The sequence below is a fragment of the Tachyglossus aculeatus genome, chromosome X1, assembly GCF_015852505.1.
Source record: "Tachyglossus aculeatus isolate mTacAcu1 chromosome X1, mTacAcu1.pri, whole genome shotgun sequence".
NCBI classification, from domain to species: domain Eukaryota; kingdom Metazoa; phylum Chordata; class Mammalia; order Monotremata; family Tachyglossidae; genus Tachyglossus; species Tachyglossus aculeatus.
In genome coordinates this window covers 83519077-83538215 of record NC_052101.1, presented here as the reverse complement: position 1 = coordinate 83538215, position 19139 = coordinate 83519077, and the positions used below count along the sequence as shown (strand labels likewise).

The 19139-nt window shown below is 47.5% G+C and overlaps 1 protein-coding gene and 1 non-coding gene across 6 annotated transcripts in view; both read right to left on the bottom strand.

The window, feature by feature from the left end:
- Positions 1 to 19139, bottom strand: part of IQSEC1 (IQ motif and Sec7 domain ArfGEF 1) — a 310479-nt gene that overhangs the window by 116559 nt on the left and 174781 nt on the right. The gene's annotated exons all lie outside the window — the stretch shown is intronic.
- Positions 10967 to 11099, bottom strand: LOC119920155. Its single transcript, XR_005447919.1, has one exon. It is a non-coding gene; the product is annotated as a small nucleolar RNA SNORA7 (small nucleolar RNA).

Genomic DNA, 19139 nt, shown 5'->3' with positions numbered 1-19139 from the left:
GGGGGGAGAGGGAAAGAGGGGGGAGAGGGAAAGGGGGGAAAGGGAAAGAGGGGGGGAGAGGGAAAGAGGGGGGGAGAGGGAAAGGGGGGAGAGGGAAAGAGAGGGGGGAGAGGGAAAGAGAGGGGGGAGAGGGAAAGAGGGGGGAGAGGGAAAGAGAGGGGGGAGAGGGAAAGAGAGGGGGAGAGGGAAAGACGGGGGGCGAGGGAAAGAGAGAGGGGGGCGAGGGAAAGAGAGAGGGGGCGAGGGAAAGAGAGAGGGGGCGAGGGAAAGAGAGAGGGGGCGAGGGAAAGAGAGAGGGGGCAGGGAAAGAGAGAGGGGTGAGGGAAAGAGAGGGGGGAGAGGGAAAGAGAGAGGGGGGAGATGGAAAGAGAGAGGGGGGAGAGGGAAAGAGAGAGGGGGGAGAGGGAAAGAGGGGGGGAGAGGGAAAGAGAGGGGGGAGAGGGAAAGAGAGCGGGGGTGAGGGAAAGAGAGGGGGGGCGAGGGAAAGAGAGAGGGGGGAGAGGGAAAGAGAGAGGGGGAGAGGGAAAGAGAGAGGGGGAGAGGGAAAGAGAGAGGGGGCCGAGGGAAAGAGAGAGGGGGCCGAGGGAAAGAGAGAGGGGGGTGAGGGAAAGAGAGAGGGGGCGAGGGAAAGAGAGAGGGGGCGAGGGAAAGAGAGAGGGGGCGAGGGAAAGAGAGGGGGGAGAGGGAAAGAGAGGGGGGAGAGGGAAAGAGCGAGGGGGGAGAGGGAAAGAGAGGGGGGAGAGGGAAAGAGGGGGGGAGAGGGAAAGAGGGGGGAGAGGGAAAGAGGGGGGAGAGGGAAAGAGGGGGGGAGAGGGAAAGAGGGGGGAGAGGGAAAGAGGGGGGAGAGGGAAAGAGAGGGGGGAGAGGGAAAGAGGGGGGGAGAGGGAAAGAGGGGGGAGAGGGAAAGAGGGGGGCGAGGGAAAGAGAGCGGGGGCGAGGGAAAGAGGGGGGGCGAGGGAAAGAGGGGGGGCGAGGGAAAGAGAGGGGGGGAGAGGGAAAGGGGGGAGAGGGAAAGAGGGGGGGAGAGGGAAAGAGAGAGGGGGGAGAGGGAAAGAGAGAGGGGGAGAGGGAAAGAGAGCGGGGGAGAGGGAAAGAGAGCGGGGGAGAGGGAAAGAGAGTGGGGGAGAGGGAAAGAGAGAGGGGGGACAGGGAAAGAGGGGAGAGAGGGAAAGAGAGAGGGGGAGAGGGAAAGAGAGAGGGGGAGAGGGAAAGAGAGAGGGGGAGAGGGAAAGAGAGAGGGGGAGAGGGAAAGAGAGAGGGGGGAGAGGGAAAGAGAGAGGGGGGTGAGGGAAAGAGAGGGGGGGTCAGGTAAATAGAGGGGGTAGAGGGAAAGAGAGAGGGGGGAGAGGAACAGATAGAGGGGGGCGAGGGAAAGAGAGGGGGGAGAGGGAAAGAGAGGGGGGAGAGGGAAAGAGAGAGGGGGGAGAGGGAAAGAGAGAGGGGGGAGAGGGAAAGAGAGAGGGGGGCGAGGGACAGAGAGAGGGGGGCGAGGGAAAGAGAGGGGGGAGCAGGAAAGAGAGAGGGGGAGAGGGAAAGAGAGAGGGGGGCGAGGGAAAGAGAGGGGGGGCGAGGGAAAGAGAGGGGGGAGAGGGAAAGAGAGAGGGGGGCAAGGGAAAGAGAGAGGGGGGAGAGGGAAAGAGAGAGGGGGGTGAGGGAAAGAGAGGGGGGTGAGGGAAAGAGAGGGGGGAGAGGGAAAGAGAGAGGGGGGAGAGGGAAAGGGGGGGGAGAGGGAAAGAGAGGGGGGGAGAGGGAAAGAGAGAGGGGGGCAAGGGAAAGAGAGAGGGGGGGAGAGGGAAAGAGGGGGGGGAGAGGGAAAGAGAGAGGGGGGGAGAGGGAAAGAGAGAGGAGGGAGAGGGAAAGAGAGAGGGCAGATAGGGAAAGGGGGGGGAGAGGGAAAGAGAGAGGGCAGAGGGGGGGAGGGAAGGAGGGGGGAGAGGGAAGGGGGGAGAGGGAAGGAGGGGGGAGAGGGAAGGAGGGGGGAGAGGGAAGGAGAGGGGGAGAGGGAAAGAGAGGGGGAGAGGGAAAGAGAGGGGGGAGAGGGAAAGAGAGGGGGGAGAGGGAAAGAGAGGGGGGAGAGGGAAAGAGAGGGGGAGAGGGAAAGAGAGGGGGGAGAGGGAAAGAGAGGGGGGAGAGGGAAAGAGAGGGGGGAGAGGGAAAGAGGGGGGAGAGGGAAAGAGGGGGGGAGAGGGAAAGAGGGGGGGAGAGGGAAAGAGAGGGGGGAGAGGGAAGGAGAGGGGGGAGAGGGAAAGAGGGGGGAGAGGGAAGGAGAGGGGGAGAGGGAAAGAGAGGGGGAGAGGGAAAGAGAGGGGGGAGAGGGAAAGAGAGGGGGGAGAGGGAAAGAGAGGGGGGAGAGGGAAAGAGAGGGGGGAGAGGGAAAGAGCGGGGGGAGAGGGAAAGAGAGAGGGGGGAGAGGGAAAGAGAGAGGGGGGAGAGGGAAAGAGGGGGGGAGAGGGAAAGAGAGGGGGGAGAAAGAAAGAGAGGGGGAGAGGGAAAGAGGGGGGGAGAGGGAAAGAGGGGGAGAGGGAGAGAGGGAGAGAGGGAAAAAGAGCGGGAAAAAGAGAGCGGGGAGAGGGAAAAAGAGAGCGGGGAGAGGGAAAAAGAGAGCGGGGAGAGGGAAAAAGAGCGGGGAGAGGGAAAAAGAGAGTGGGGAGAGGGAAAAAGAGCGGGGAGAGGGAAAAGAGAGCGGGGAGAGGGAAAAAGAGAGCGGGGAGAGGGAAAAAGAGAGCGGGGAGAGGGAAAAAGAGAGCGGGGAGAGGGAAAAAGCGGGGAGAGGGAAAAAGAGCGGGGAGAGGGAAAAAGAGCGGGGAGAGGGAAAAAGAGCGGGGAGAGGGAAAAAGAGCGGGGAGAGGGAAAAGAGCGGGGAGAGGGAAAAGAGCGGGGAGAGGGAAAAAGAGAGCGGGGAGAGAGAAAAAGAGAGCGGGGAGAGAGAAAAAGAGAGCGGGGAGATAGTGCCAGAGAGTCACATCAAACATCATTCCGGCTTTGCTGGAAGCTCCAAGGGGACTGGGAAAGACCAATTTAGCCACAACAGCTTTTAGAGGGGAAACTCTCCTTGGCCCTTTTTCCCTGTTATGACCATCTGACTCCCTCCTGCCACCATGACTAATAGTGGGAGACTAATGGATCCTGAAGAAGTATTTTTCAGAGTTCTCTCCCACCCACTGTTTAAAAGGGTCGGGGGAGGAATGCCTTTTCACATTATATATATATATATATATATACATATATATATATATATATATATAATATATATATAAGAAGTTTGAGCAGGCAAACAAGGAAACGAGATAAAACAGGAAAAGCTCCTTAAAAAGGAGGTCCATTTAGAGGGTTACACACTACTTTCCTTGGAACCTGCTTCAAGAGCTCCAATAGAAGCTATAGTAAATGTGAAACACTTGATTTTTCCATTTGAGGAGTTAATGAAAATAGAACAGTCAATGGAAAAAGAGAGAAAGGTGCCAAGGTCTCATTTTTTAATAAAAAAAAAATCCACAAGGTTAGCCAGGATATTAACTTTCCTGATTATTGAAGATATTTTATGATTCAGAACCAAATGGCAAGCCCATGGGGCACACTCATATTCTATGTTCTCTGCTATATCTGAAGTATTGTTGACAGGGACTTCAACTGTATTAGCTTGCCTATACCCCAGCACTTAGAACAGTGCTTAATACCATTAGAATATTTAGAGAAGAATAATTGGCTTTTATACAGCACTTAGTTGCAAAGACGTGACAATCATTTTGATTGCACTATTCCCTACCTTGCCTATACAGTTGCTCATTTATTACCTAATTATACAGTTTCCGTTTGAGGCCTTGCTACTACTTCCAAGCAATTCCCAGAGAAATGGGTTTCAGGAAGTCTAGAAAATGTAGCTGTTGTTTGAAGACAAACAACAGCAACAACAACAAAAAATCCAAAGCCTCAATTATTGCATTGCACTGATTTGATAGACTGTTTTCTTGGAGAAAAGTTTAAGACTTTCCATCTCAGAGACATTACTATTTAACAGTATCGTTCCAGTTCATGCCCCATCATGATGATCTTCCTTTGGAATACAACAGTGGTACACAATAAGCATCCCATTCATATCAACTTGATATGACTCTTGGACAGAGCTCAACACTAACTTGAAAAGTTAATTTTGCCAGTAAAATTCAACAGCCTAAAACACACTGGGGCAACTTTGGATTCCTGTAGTAGAATTATAATTAACATCTCATATAGAACAAGACCCACTGAAATTTTGGTCTATCCAGTAATTTACATAAATTACTGTAATTTATGCATTAATAACCAAGATATCAAGGTCTGTAAGCCACTAGAGAGCTACAAATGCAATTCGTAATTACAAGCACACAGCAATTTGTACAACATGTCATCTAAATCTACAGTAATTATTACCCTGGTTAAGAGTAATTCCAAACTTAATCACATTTAATACACTATTATTCTCATGGATCTAAAAGTCTGAAATGGGCATTTATACTGGTTTTGTTTAGAAACCCAAGTAGAGTTACTTGGATGAGAATATACACCACAATGAGGTATAAAGGGAAATTAATAAGTGAATATGCCAAGGCCCAGCAGGTGGGTGAGGGGAGAGGCAGCCAATACTGAAGATGGAAACAGGAGAAGATAACAGGGCTGATGGGAGTAAGGGAACCAAGTTTCCTTTTTGGGAGATAGGGGGTGGAAAAAAAAGAGTAAGGTTTAGGGGATGAGGAGAGAGAAAACAGTATTTTCTCCTCCTTTAATAATAATAGTGGTATTTTTCTAAAGCACAAATCATTGGGGTAGGTACAAGATAATCACCCCTCTCAGGGTCACACTTGGAGAGTTTCCAGTACTCTACCAGCCCTGACTATGGGAGAGAGAGTCAAGTAGAGGCATATCCATTCCATTCCTAGCTTGGGCTAGACAGTAGAAGGCAATCTGCTGCAAGTCAAAACCCACCTGTGCTGGGCAGCAGCAGCATGGGAGATAGTTCATTTATTCATTCATTCATTCATTCAATCGTATTTATTGAGCACTTACTGTGTGCAGAGCACTGCACTAAGAGCTTGGGAAGTACAAGTTGGCAACATATAGAGATGGCCCCTACCCAACAGTGGGCTCACAGTCTAGAAGGGGGAGACAGGCAACAAAACAAAACATATTAACAAAATAAAATAAATTGAATAGTAAATATGTACAAGTAAAATAGAGTAATAAATCTGTACAGGTGCTGTGGGGAGGGGAAGGAGGTAAGGCGGGGGGGTGGGGGGAGGAGAGGAAGGAGGGAGCTCAGTCTGGGAAGGCCTCTTGGAGGAGGTGAGCTCTCTCAGTAGGGCTTTGAAGGGAGGAAGAGAGCTAGCTTGGCAGATGTACGGAGGGAGGGCATTCCAGGCTGGGGGAGGACATGAGCTGGGGGTCGACGGCGGGGCAGGCAAGAATGAGGCACAGTGAGGAGGTTGCGGCAGAGGAGCGGAGGGTGCGGGCTGGGCTGTAGAAGGAGAGAAGGGAGGTGAGGTAGGAGGTGGTGAGGTGATGGAGAGCCTTGAAGCCGAGAGTGAGGAGTTTTTGCCTGATGCGTAGGTTGATTGGTAGCCACTGGAGATTTTTGAGGAGGGGAGTAACATGCCCAGAGCATTTCTGCACAGAGATGATCCCGGCAGCAGTGTGAAGTATAGATTGAAGTGGGGAGAGACAGAAGGATGGGAGATCAGAGAGGAGGCTAATGCAGTAATCCAGTCGGGATAGGATGAGAGATTGAACCAGCAGGGTAGCAGTTTGGATGGAGAGGAAAGGGTGGATCTTGGCGATGTTGCAGAGGTGAGACCGGCAGGTTTTGGTGACGGATTGGATGTGAGGGGTGAACGAGAGAGCGGAGTCGAGGATGACACCAAGGTTGCGGGCTTGTGAGACAGGAAGGATGGTACTGCTGTCAACATATATGGGAAAGTCAGGAAGAGGGCAGGGTTTGGGAGGAAAGATAAGGAGTTCAGTCTTGGACATCTTGAGTTTTAGATGGCGGGCAGACATCCAGATGTAGATGTCTTGAAGGTAGGAGGAGACACGAGCCTGAAGGGAAGGAGAGAGAGCAGGGGCAGAGATGTATATTTGGGTGTCATCAGCGTAGAGATGATAGTTGAAGCTGTGGGAGTGAATGAGTTCACCAAGGGAGTGAGTATAGATAGAGAATAGAAGGGGACCAGGAACTGACCCGTGAGGACCCCTACAGTAAGGGGATGGGAAGGGGAGGAGGAGCCTGCAAAAGAGACTGAGAATGAATGGCCGGAGAGATCAGAGGAGAACCAGGCCTCAGATGACAGAGTCTGTGAAGCCAAGGTTGGATAGCGTGCTGAGAAGGGGGTGGTCCACAGTGTAGAAGGCCCACAGTTGAGGGCGGAGACTCAGGTTCACTTTGCCGAAGGAGTCAATAGTAAACCCCTTCCATATTTTTTACCAAGAAAACTCTATGGATACACTACCAGAATGATTGTAGATGGAGGTGGGGCATTCTGGGAGAGATGTGTCAATGACATTGCTATGGGTTGGACACGACAACAGCATAAGACAACAATGACAAGATAATCAGGTCAGATGAAATCCTTGTCCTAAACGGGATTCAGTCTAAGAAGCGAGAACAGGTATTTTATCCCCATTTTACATATGAGGACATAGGCAGTGAAATTAAGTGATTCGTCCAAAATCACACAGCAGGCGAGTCTCCTGACACCTAATCCTGTGCTCTTTCCACTAGATTACATGCACACTTCTCACCCCAGCAGTCCCATATCTTTTGCTGGGGTGAAGTCACTTATGATCACTGCTGTCCCTTGCCACTTCTCTCACATTTGGCTGCCCAGAGGTGGGTTTGGGAGAGAATCAACCCTCCCTCCCAGTCCATCATTATGCTGTGTGCGTTAAAGCCAGGCAGGTAGCATAATGTTGTCATATGGCAGTCTACCCAAGTCCCTCAAAGGCACAGTGAAGCAGTGTGGCCTTGTGGAAAGAACATGGACCTGGGAAGTAAAGGACCCGGGAGGTAAAGGACCTGGGTTCTAATCCCGACTCTGCCAATTGCTTGCTACATGACCTTGGGCAAGTCACAATTTCTCTGTGCCTCAGTTTTCTCAACTGTAAAATGGGTATTAAATACCTGTTCTTCTTCCTACGAGACTGTGACCCCCATTTGTTAGTATGGTTGGTTTTGTCTCCCCCTTTTAGACTGTGAGCCCACTGTTGGGTAGGGACTGTCTCTATATGCTGCCAATTTGTACTTCCCAAGCGCTTAGTACAGTGCTCTGCACACAGTAAGCGCTCAATAAGTACGATTGATGATGATGATGCGGGACAGCGACTGTGTCTGACCTAATTAACTTTGTTTTTTTTTTAATGGCATTTATTAAGTGCTTACTATGTGCAAAGTACTGTTCTAAGCACTGGGGAGACTACAAGGTGATCAAGTTTTCCCATGTGGGGCTCACAGTCTTAATCCCCATTTTACAGATGAGGTAACTGAGGCACAGAGAAGTTAAGTGACTTGCCCAACGTCACACAGATGACAAGTGGCGGAGCTGGGATTTGAACCCATGACCTCTGACTCCAAAGCCCATGCTCTTTCCACTGAGCCATGCTGCTTTTCTACTTGTACCTTGTACTTCTACCTACTTGTACCTACCCCAGAGCTTAGAACAGTGTTAGACATATAGTAAGTGCTTAAATACCATTTACAAAAAGTGGGTTTTGAGGGAAACCTCTGAAGCAGAGTGGCTCAATGGAAAGAGCATGGACTTGGGAGTCAGAGGTCATGGGTTCTAATCCCAGCTCTGCCACTTGTCAGCTGTGTGACATTGGGCAAGTCACAACTTCTCTGTGCCTCAGTTCCCTCATTTGTAAAATGAGGATTAAGACTGTGAGCCCAATCAATCAATCAATTGTATTTATTGAGCACTTACTGTGTGCAGAGCACTGTACTAAGCACTTGGGAAGTACAAGTTGGCAACATATACAGTCCCTACCCAACAGTGGGCTCACAGTCTAGAAGGGGGAGACAGAGAACAAAACCAAACATATTAACAAAATAAAATAAATAGAATAGATATGTACAAGTAAAATAAATAGAGTAATAAATATGTACAAACATATATACATATATACAGGTGCTGTGAGGAAGGGAAGGAGGTAAGACGAGGGGGATGGAGAGGGGGATGAGGGGGAGAGGAAGGAGGGGGCTCAGTCTGGGAAGGCCTCCTGGAGGAGGTGAGCTCTCAGTAGGGCCTTGAAGGGAGGAAGAGAGCTAGCTTGGTGGATGTTGGGAGGGAGGGCATTCCAGGCCAGGGGGATGACGTGGGCCAGGGGTCGACAGCGGGACAGGCAAGAATGAGGCACGGTGAGGAGGTTAGCGGCAGAGGAGTGGAGGATGCGGGCTGGGCTGTAGAAGGAGAGAAGGGAGGTGAGGTAGGAGGGGGCGAGGTGATGGAGAGCCTTGAAGCCGAGGGTGAGGAGTTTCTGCCTGATGCGCAGATTGGTAGCCACTGGAGATTTTTGAGGAGGGGAGTAACATGCCCAGAGCGTTTCTGGACAAAGACAATCCGGGCAGCGGCGTGAAGTATGGATTGAAGTGGGGAGAGGCACGAGGATGGGAGATCAGAGAGGAGGCTGATGCAGTAGTCCAGATGGGATAGGATGAGAGCTTGAACGAGCAGGGTAGCAGTTTGGATGGAGAGGAAAGGGCGGATCTTGGCAATGTTGAGGAGCTGAGACCAGCAGGTTTTGGTGATGGCTTGGATGTGAGGGGTGAATGAGAGAGTGGAGTCGAGGATGACACCAAGGTGGCGGGCTTGTGAGACGGGAAGGAAGGTAGTGCCGTTAACAGTGATGGGAAAGTCAGGGAGAGGGCAGGGTTTGGGAGGGAAGACAAGGAGTTCAGTCTTGGACATGTTGAGTTTTAGGTGGCGGGCAGACATCCAGATGGAGATGTCCTGAAGGCAGGAGGAGATGCGAGCCTGGAGAGAGGGGGAGAGAGCAGGGGTGGAGATGTAGATCTGGGTGTCATCAGCGTAGAGATGATAGTTGAAGCCGTGGGAGCGAATGAGGTCACCAAGGGAGTGAGTGTAGATCGAGAACAGAAGGACACCAAGCACTGAACCTTGGGGAACCCCCACAGTAAGGGGATGGGAGGGGGAGGAGGAGCCTGCAAAAGAGACTGAGAATGAACGACTGGAGAGATAAGAGGAGAACCAGGAGAGGACGGAGTCTGTGAAGCCAAGGTCGGATAGCGTGCTGAGGAGAAGGGGGTGGTCCACAGTGTCGAAGGCAGCCAATCCCGTGAGAGAAGTGGTGGGGGGCAGCAGCTGCTGTTGCCACCACTAAAGAGAAGGAATCTTCCCTCTAAACTGTGAGCTCCTTGTGGGCAGGAATGTGTCTGCTTGTTGTTATATTGTACTCTCCCAAGCACTTAGTACAGTGAAAACACAGTAAGTGCTCAATAAATACGATTGAACAAATGCATCTTCCTCTTCAACAACAGCAATTGCTGCCTCCATCTCCACCATAGTTAAAGCATTCTGTCAGGCCACCCTGGACTAAGCTGAGACCCTTAAGGGATCCCTCAAGCCTGCTGGGACACAGGACAGAAACCTCCCAAAAACCACAACTTCTAGTCACCTTAAGTTGGGAGCCCTTTCAAATGCAGAGCCTAGCCTTAAAATAAACCTGAAGATATAAAGTCAATGAAAGTTGCTACTGAACAGTTCTTGAGCTTGAACTATGAGGCAAACAGTGGCAGGCAAGCATCTGACAGCCAAGTTGATCATATACGGTGCTTTTCTTCTAGGGAGTAGCCAAACATAAGCCATCAAAGTTGAAATGAAATTGACTGTAAGAATGGAAAGAATGGTCAAGTACTCTTTAGAATGATGCACCTTTTAACCCCTGCCTCCCATTCTCCCAGCCTAGGCTGTATTCAAGGGAATGGATGCAGCCAAGTGAACAAATGGGCTCTTGAACAGAAGAATAAATTGGAACCTGATAAGGAAAATGAATGGCAGTTCCATTTTGAATGTATCACCCTGAAATGCTCAGCTATGTTCTGTCTGAGGAAGGAAGGTCCAGGTGAGCAAACCAATGCATTTCTTGGCAATTCAGGATCAGAGGGTGTGGGAGCAAGGTAAATAGCACAACAAATATTCCTCCCATACTGTTCTACAACAGGCAGACTGACTTCTGCCTACTGGACAGAGGCAGTTTGAACTCCAGGTAACTGATCCAGAGACAGACACATTTGAGTGCAGATTAATTGGTCGAAGCTTTGTGGTAGACCTAACTATAGATCAGCTGAGAATCAAACAGAAAACAAATCCTAAAAAGCAGTGATATTTGCTTGCAAAGTTACTGCCAACACTCCTTCAGTGTTGAAGCCAACTTGCTCAATAGCTAAGAGAATGTCAGGCCCTAAGATGGAAAATGTTTAATCGGTTGTTTGGCCCACCACCTGCCAGTTCAGGAAACAGTAAACAATGTGCCCTATTCTCCTGTTCCTCCTAATAGACTCTAAGCCTCATGAGCAGTGTTGCCTCCATAGCTTCCTTTGGGAGATGGTGAAGTTTGACATTTCTTGCTGTTATTTTCCTGCTGAGAAGATTGGGGGGTGGGGGAGGTGGCGGGGATCTTTTCTGCCTTACTTTTCCACATGACTCCAGATTAAAAAAGTAATAATCCTTTGGTCTTGCAACCTTCAAGTTTCCATCTTCCCAGAGTTGTTAAGATGTCCTGCCTTTCTGACCCATAGACATCCCATGGACACATCTCTCCTAGAAAGCCCCACCTCCATCTGCAATCTTTCTGGTAGTGTATTCACAGAGTTTTCTTGATAAAAATACTGAAGCGGTTTAACCATTACCTCCTTTCACATGGTAAACTTGAATCTCTGCCCTCGACTCTCTCCCAAGCCACTACTGACCAGCATAGGTAAGCTTGTAGCAGACTGCCTTCCACTCGCTAGCCACTGTCCAAGCTAAGAATGGATATGCCTTTGCTTGACTCTCCCTCCTGTAGTCGAGACTGGTAGAATACTGAAAACTCTCCAGATGCGACCCTGAGAGGGGTGTCAAGCTGTATCACCTTAAATAACTCCTCAGTCATTTAGCATCCTTTCCCCTGGGCTCCCTTCAATTTAGCTGCACCTTCTAGATCCTGCTCCCCCAAATCACAACTGAATTCATCATCTCCAAAATGGGGAGTTATCACTCTACTTCTCCTCGTGAGCCAATTAAAAATCCTCACACAGACTTGGATTCCAGGGGTTGACTTGTCTTTTTCAGTGGCCCACTGCAAGAATTCCAACTAGGTCTCTTTCTTTTCCATTTTTTTTTTTTGGATTGAATTCACACCCTGAACAGCAGAGAAGGGCTATGCAGGCAGCTTGCACAAAAAGAAAGCAGCCTCATGAACCAAATGAATCATATGCCCTCAATTCAATGTCTCCACGAGAGGACAAGAATTTAATGGACTCTGAAAGGAGATGAAATACTATTACTCAGGAAGTTTTTTTATAATTACTACTTATTGTTATATTTTTCAGTTACAATGAATCCCCTGCAAGGTGCAGAGTCATGTAGAGTGTTTTTAAACCAACTCAATAATTTAAGTGAAACCCCTAAATAAGAATACAGTTTGGAAGAGGTTTAGCAAAATGAAGCAGTGCCTCATTTGTCTTCTGGTCCAAATATCTCTGCCTAAGCCCTGAATACCATGAATAATACCATTTTCAAACAGCACCTTTTCTCTAACTCATTCAAAGGGCATTCTCACCTATTAGCTCTATTTACCTTTACTATATTTTCACAGCCTCCTTAGGATGGAGGGACAGGCATTATTTTGACCACTGTACAGCAGGGATGACAAGAATGAAAAGCTTAAGGGATCTACCCAAGGTCAGTCAATTCAGTGGCAGTACTTAATGCAAGGAGGCTCTTGCTTTACTTCAGGGATAGGTTCTGAAACAAAGGCCAAGTTTGTGTAATTGAAAAAACTGAATTCATGAGTAACAAGTTGGGGCAAGGAGGTTGATTTCAGACTCTAAAGAGGAGTACTAGGCTGTGCCTGATTCTAACCCAGAAGTTCGAGAAGAACTGAAACCGGAAATAGATCAGAATCTGTCATCCAGCTGAACTCTGAAGAGACCATCCCAGAAGCCTAAGACAGCCATATCAATCCCTTGCAAGCAGAACTCTGGGACTTGGATAACAAATTTACACCAAGCCTAGAGAGAAAAAAGGTGACGAGGGTTTTGCTTCATCCCAGACACCCAAGGGTACTCAGTTCCAATGAGATTTACTGGGCAACCATGGGAGCTGATGAACGTATAGGTGGCTATGTGTCTAGACCATCTGTGATTCATTCACCCTGAGAGCACCAATCAATCAATCATATTTATTGAGTGCTTACTGTGTGCAGAGCACTGTACTAAGCGCTTGGGAAGTACAAGTTGGCAACAAATAGAGACAGTCCCTACCCAACAGTGGGCTCACAGTCTAAAAGGGGGAGACAGAGAACAAAACCAAACATACTAACAAAATAAAATAAATGGAATAGATATGTACAAGTAAAATAAATATATAGAGTAATAAATATGTACAAACATATATACATATGTATATATATATGTGCTGTGGGGAAGGGAAGGAGGTAAGATGGGGGGATGGAGAAGGGGACAAAGGGGAGAGGAAGGAAGGGGCTCAGTCTGGGAAGGCCTCCTGGAGGAGGTGAGCTCTCAGTAGGGTCTTGAAGGGAGGAAGAGAGCTAGCTTGGCGGATGGGCAGAGGGAGGGCATTCCAGGCCCGGGGGATGACGTGGGCCGGGGGTCGATGGCGGGACAGGCGAGAATGAGGCACGGTGAGGAGATTAGCGGCAGAGGAACGGAGGGTGCGGGGTGGGCTGTAGAAGGAGAGAAGGGAGGTGAGGTAGGAGGGGGCAAGGTGATGGAGAGCCTTATAGCCGAGGGTGAGGAGTTTCTGCTTGATGCGCAGATTGATTGGTAGCCACTGGAGATTTTTGAGGAGGAGAGTAACATGCCCAGAGCATCTCTGGACAAAGACAATCCGGGCAGTAGCATGAAGTATAGATTGAAGTGGGGAGAGGCACAAGGATGGGAGATCAGAGAGGAGGCTGATGCAGTAGTCCAGACGGGATAGGATGAGAGCTTGAACGAGCAGGATAGCGGTTTGGATGGAGAGGAAAGGGTGGATCTTGGCAATGTTGCGGAGTTGAGACCAGCAGGTTTTGGTGACGGCTTGGATGTGAGGGGTGAATGAGAGAGCGGAGTCAAGGATGACACCAAGGTTGCGGGCTTGTGAGACGGGAAGGACGGTAATGCCGTCAACAGAGATGGGAAAGTCAGGGAGAGGGCAGGGTTTGGGAGGGAAGACAAGGAGTTCACCACATAGGTGACTAGCTCTTTGGAGAGAACGCCAATTCCTGCAAGATTTGTTGAGGCGGGGTAAGAAAGGAAAGCATCAGCCTGGGCACTTTTTGCTCTAGGACTGAGTATAGGAGAGTTCAGCTGGGTTTCAGATTCGAGTACGAGTAACGGTGTGGGACAGAAGGACCCATATGCTTCTACCTTTTCATAAGGTTGATTTGGGGGAGGAAAATGAAGACTTGCTCCAAGAGGGGGGAGAGCTATACTTTTTCTACTCTTAAGTGAGAAGTTGCCCCCCTTTCCCTACACATTCCTGATAACATTGATGGGGACTGAAGACAAATTTCTGCCCAAGAGCCACAGTGAGTAGGAAATTGTCTCAGCCTTCATAGCTATGGGAGGAATTCAACCTCTATTGGCCTTGCTAGTACCAACCAATCAATGGTATTTGAATGCTCACTGCATGCAAAACACTGTACTAAGCACTTGGAAGAGTATAATATGACAGAATTGGGGGATATGTTCCCTGCCCACAGGGAATGGAGTTTGAGGAAAGTGATAGGGAATTGTACTTTGCCAGGTGCTTAGTACAGAGCTCTGCACACACTAAGCTCTCAATAAATACAATTGAATGAATTAATTCTTTGCTTCCTTGAAACTACCTGAACTGGGAAAGCAGGAACTCCCAGAGAATGCTAAAATCTTAAAGAACGGGGGAAACACCAAGGGCCTGGAGACTAAAGGTTTAGAGCAAAGGGGTCCAGAAGATCCTGCAAATTAGAACACAGCCACCTTTGGGGAGGGGGGGAGAAGAGAGGGGCTGGCCCCTTGCTTCTATCCCAGGAAGGTCATCCTCCAGCCCCACCATTTAATGGCACTGACAGATAGCCTGTCCCTGAACTCTGCAGCAAGGCTACCAAGCTGCAGGTGCAAACGAACAAAGGGCTTCTTCAGGGGGGACAGAAATCCAAACCAGGTGCCTGAAAACAAAGTAAGGGCTCAGGAAGCAAGTCCACTTCTCCACTCACTTCTGTAGGGAGAGCAGACACAGTACATCACCACAAGACGATAGCACTGAATATAAATGCAAAACAAAAGTGCCTCAAATAGCCTTCCATAGATTTTGATGGGTAGCCCTAAAAGAGATATATATGTGTGTGTGTTTGCGGGGGCCAGGGCTGGGGAAGGAGAGTTGAAGGATTAAAATAAAATCTGGTGCACAGTACAGAGATCACTGGTTGGTTCTTCTGCAGCATGAACACTTCAGAACTTTGCTGATATGAGATCACAACATGCCCAGTTTGAAGCTGGGTAGGACAGTGGCTGCCCGGGTTTCCTAGAGATACAGGAATAGGACCTCGGAATACCAGTTTCCCTTTCCTGCACTAACACTTGGTCTACTCCCCCCTCCCCCTCTCTGCCAGATGAATGGAAGGCATTCTCTCCCAACAGTACCACACAGAAGCAAGGCTTTACTTATTAAATTTAGCATGGCCTAAAAATACAGTTGCTTGTGTTAGCCAGCCAACCTTTAGAGCAATGAATTCAGAAGCTGCTTAAAGCTTCTCCATGTAGGATTATGTCTGAACATTGGACAGACAGAAATATGGAAACTGCTTGGGGTTTCAAATGTTAGTAAGTCCTGCACTGCTGAAATTACTACTCTGTAAAAGCTTCTGTTTTGGTGCCAAACTAAGACTACTCCCTTCCTCGCCTCCCAAGAAAGCTCCATATTAGAAAAGAATAAACTGATGGTCTTTTCACAGCAAGTGCTCTGACTTAGTACATTCTGTTCTGCCGGAACGTGTATTTTCACTACACATTTTGGATAGAACACTATTGGAGAATTAGGGGATGCTCTTCCAACAATGAATATAGTACTGGATACAGTGTGATTATGTGTTGGGAGAAACAGCCATGTGCAGTGTTGGATGGGGAAAGGGAGTGCTGATTGTATTTATTGAGCACTTACAGCATGCAGAGTATTGTATTAAGTGCTTGAGAGAGTATGATACAGAGTTGGTAGACACATTCCCTGCCCACGAGCTTACAGTCTAGAAAGAGTTTTCTTTAACTCTGTGTTAAGAACACAATCCCCATGACAGGAAAACCAGTTGACAGGAAAACAGAAGGATTTTCCTGCAGTTTATGAAAATCTGCAAGACACTTAACCACCCAGAAGAGTTTGGTGTATCATTTATGAACTTGGAGATTTCATCTTGTACTCCCACTACCAGATTGATTGTTTATGAAGATACTGAATAAGACCAGTCCTCGCACTGGATCCTTGGGGATCCATCTACTTAAATTTCTCCAATCCAGAAAGTGGACGTTTATCCCCCACCTTTGTTTTCTATCTCTTAGATATTCCCTGCATTTCCATGTTCATTTTCTAGAAGAGCTTTAGGCAAGAAACCTTGTCTGATGTTTTGGAAGAAAAAAAATCCAGATACAACATTCAATGGTCCCCCTGGATCCACATGCAATGTGGGAGGTGGAAATTTAATATCTTCAGCCAAGAAGCTCAATGAGTGCTGTAGTTTGACTGTATCTTCTTTCCAAACCCATCCACTGAGTCTCATTTTGAAGACCGCCTTACAAAAATAACTTCAAATACATCCAAACTCCTTTTTGGTTTGCTAAATTTGTTTGCACCTAGCTTCCCACTTTTTGTGGACTTTCCTTTTATCATTTGTACTCTCCCAAGTGCTTAGGACAGTGCTCCGCACATAGTAAGCACTCAATAAATGCCACTGATTGATTGGGTGAACTTTCCATTCCTCATAGGATGATTATCCCCCTCTGATAACCTCTTACATTGCCAATGTAAGGCTTCTGTTTGGTCACCTGGGTTTTTTCAAGTATGACGACACATTTTACCAGAGTCTTGAAGATGACATTTAACAGCCTCCAGGCTTCTAGTAAGTTCTTTTTTTTAAGCTATGTCAGTCAGCTTCTTCAAATCTAAGGTCCAGTTATGGAGGGGGGAAAAATACTTTATAATGCTGTACTAAAGTGCATAAACTGAATCCCTCTCACAAATCACTGTTTTTAGAATGCTAACAGGTCATAGAAATAAAATGTGGTTATTTGTGCCAGCCAGAAAGGGAAGATATTTTGACAGACTCTTTTCTGTGGCAAAGAAAACCTATGGTTTGACTGACAGTTTTTCTTACTCCAATTTATAGGTATTAAATCATCTCATGCAAACCTGAGATTAAAATGCATTGGAAACCCATTACCCTGATTAACTAAAGATACCCCAGGGAACCCCACCCCTCCACCCTGAATCTTACATACACCAACTCTGAAGACTCCTCAGCTTTACTAGGAGTTTCCTTTGAACCTCTTTCTTGGATAAGAAAAATAACCCTTTCACTACTTCCAGAAGCATATGTTACTTCCCACAATGTGGGACAGGGACTGGTCCAGCCTGATCATCTTGTATCTACCCCAGTGCTTAGTACAATGTTTGGCATATAGTAAGCACTTAAATGCCATCACTATTATTATTATTATGACAATCCATGAGGGGCTAAGACATAAGATGTATTAGTAACATTTAGTGAGCCCCCACTTGGTGCAGGCTTTATAGATGAGGCAACTTGGGCACAGAGAGGTTAAGTGACTTGCCCAAGGTCACTAAGCAGTCAAGTGACAGAGCCAGGGTTAGAACCCAAGTTTCTTGACTCCTAGTCCTATATTCTTTCTACTAAGCCACACTGCTGTAATTTTTAATATTTCTGCACCCTGAGCCATATCATCCCTTCAAGGCAACTTCTGAATTTATTTATTTACACCCTTCTTAGAACTCATGTCTGCCAAGTTTGTTTATTTTTACTTTTCTTGTTGTAACTAGTTTTATATTTGTCTCTATAAGCACCTGGTGGCAGGGAATGTGTCATTTTATTCTGTACTTCCCTACCTGTTAAATGCCTATTCACCTTTCCCTTTAGACTGTCAGTCCCAGCTGGGACAGGTACTGAGTACCATCTGATTATCTTGAATCTATCCCAGTGCTTAGACTCAATCAATGGTATTTACAGAATACTTATGTACAGAGAACTGTGCTCAGTGCTTGGGAGAGTACAATATAATTAGAATTCTTCCTGCCCATTTGAGATTACAGTCTAGAGGACATTCTAAGTGTTTAGCAAATACGACTATTATTATTAAGCCAGGGAAAGTGGGTTTTAAAAGTGATAAAAGTCATGGTCTGATGTCTAGTGCCAAGCTAGGGGAACAGTGTGAGGGAGGTGACAGAGGTATGGCTAAAGCTTGGCTTGGGAAGAATTAAGGCAAGTTGATGAATTGTGGGTGAAGAAAGCAGATAGGTGAGGTGGGGCCAGAGGGTGGAAAGCCTCCAAACTGACTGTTAGGAGTTTGTGTTGGATGTAAAAACATAAAGGAGGGGAGAGATAACCAATGCAGCACCACAGAGTATAGATTGGAGAGGGGAAAGCGCGGTGGCCAGCAAGGAGGTTAATGCAATAGTCTAGTAACAATTTGTTCATATCTGAAATCTATACTAATGTCTGTTTCCCCTCTAAACTGTAAGCTCGTGGTGGGCAGGAAATGGGTCTGTTAATTGTTATATTGTACTCTCCCAAGCTCTTAGTACAGTGTTCAGCACCCAGTAAGCGCTCAATAAATATGACTGAGTGAATTTGGATGGGTTGGAAGGGGAAGAGTCCAGAGATGTGTCTTTGGACAACAAGCAAAGAATGAGATACACAAAAAGGGCTTAATGATTTTAATGATTCTCAGTCTGGCACCTGGCCCAGTTCTCAATAACTTTACCAGACAAAGGAGGTTGGATGATGTTTATTTTAGACAGTGGTGTTGCTTTCTCCCTTGAACAACGGGCAGACTCTTCAAGTGCCATTGATTAAAAAACTACCAGACATGGAGATTTATAAAATATTTCAAAAAACTATGTCTGGGATCATTTTGGGGGCAGTCCAGCCTCAAGAAACAGGGGGGAAAAAACTAAATGACCCACCTTGAGTTCCTTCCAATCCTACAATTTCAAGATCTGAAAAAAGCATTATCTACAAAAGAAACACAAGCTGTTCACTTTCCTGTCCTTTTATGTTGATAAGCTCCTTGAAGGCACCATTTGCGTCTACCAACTCCGTTGTACTGTACTTTCCCAAGCTCTGCACATAGTAAGCACTCAAATACCACTGATGGATTGATAAACTTAAATATCTGACTCCCCATAGTTTAGAGGAGTTTCTCTATACATGGGTTCCAAATCCTACAGGAATGTGTGTGCTTGCTTTTGCTGGCTAGTTTCCAGTAACTAAGCAGACAAATGTAAACAGATTTTATCCAGCAGACAACCTATGGGGACTCAAGTCAGACTGGAGGCAGCTCTAGTCTGCCCAATGAGCATATGGGGCACTGGTCCCTGCTTCACCACTAATGGTAGTCTCTCCGTATCCACTTGGTTAATGACAGACACGAAAAATGACATGGGGAAGTAAGGAGGTCTGAAATTGGAGCTCTGCCCCAAAGTGATCTTTCTTCATCAGAGCACTAACTGATGGGGTGCAAGGTGGTTACAAAGTCAGGCCATTCCTAGGGTCAAGCCTTCCGAATCTGCCCAGAGGTAGAAGTCTGATGACATTAGGGAAACAGCATGGCTTAGTGGATACAGAATGGGCTTGGGAGTCAGAAGGTCATAGGTTCTAATCCCGACCCTGCCACTTATCTGCTGCAT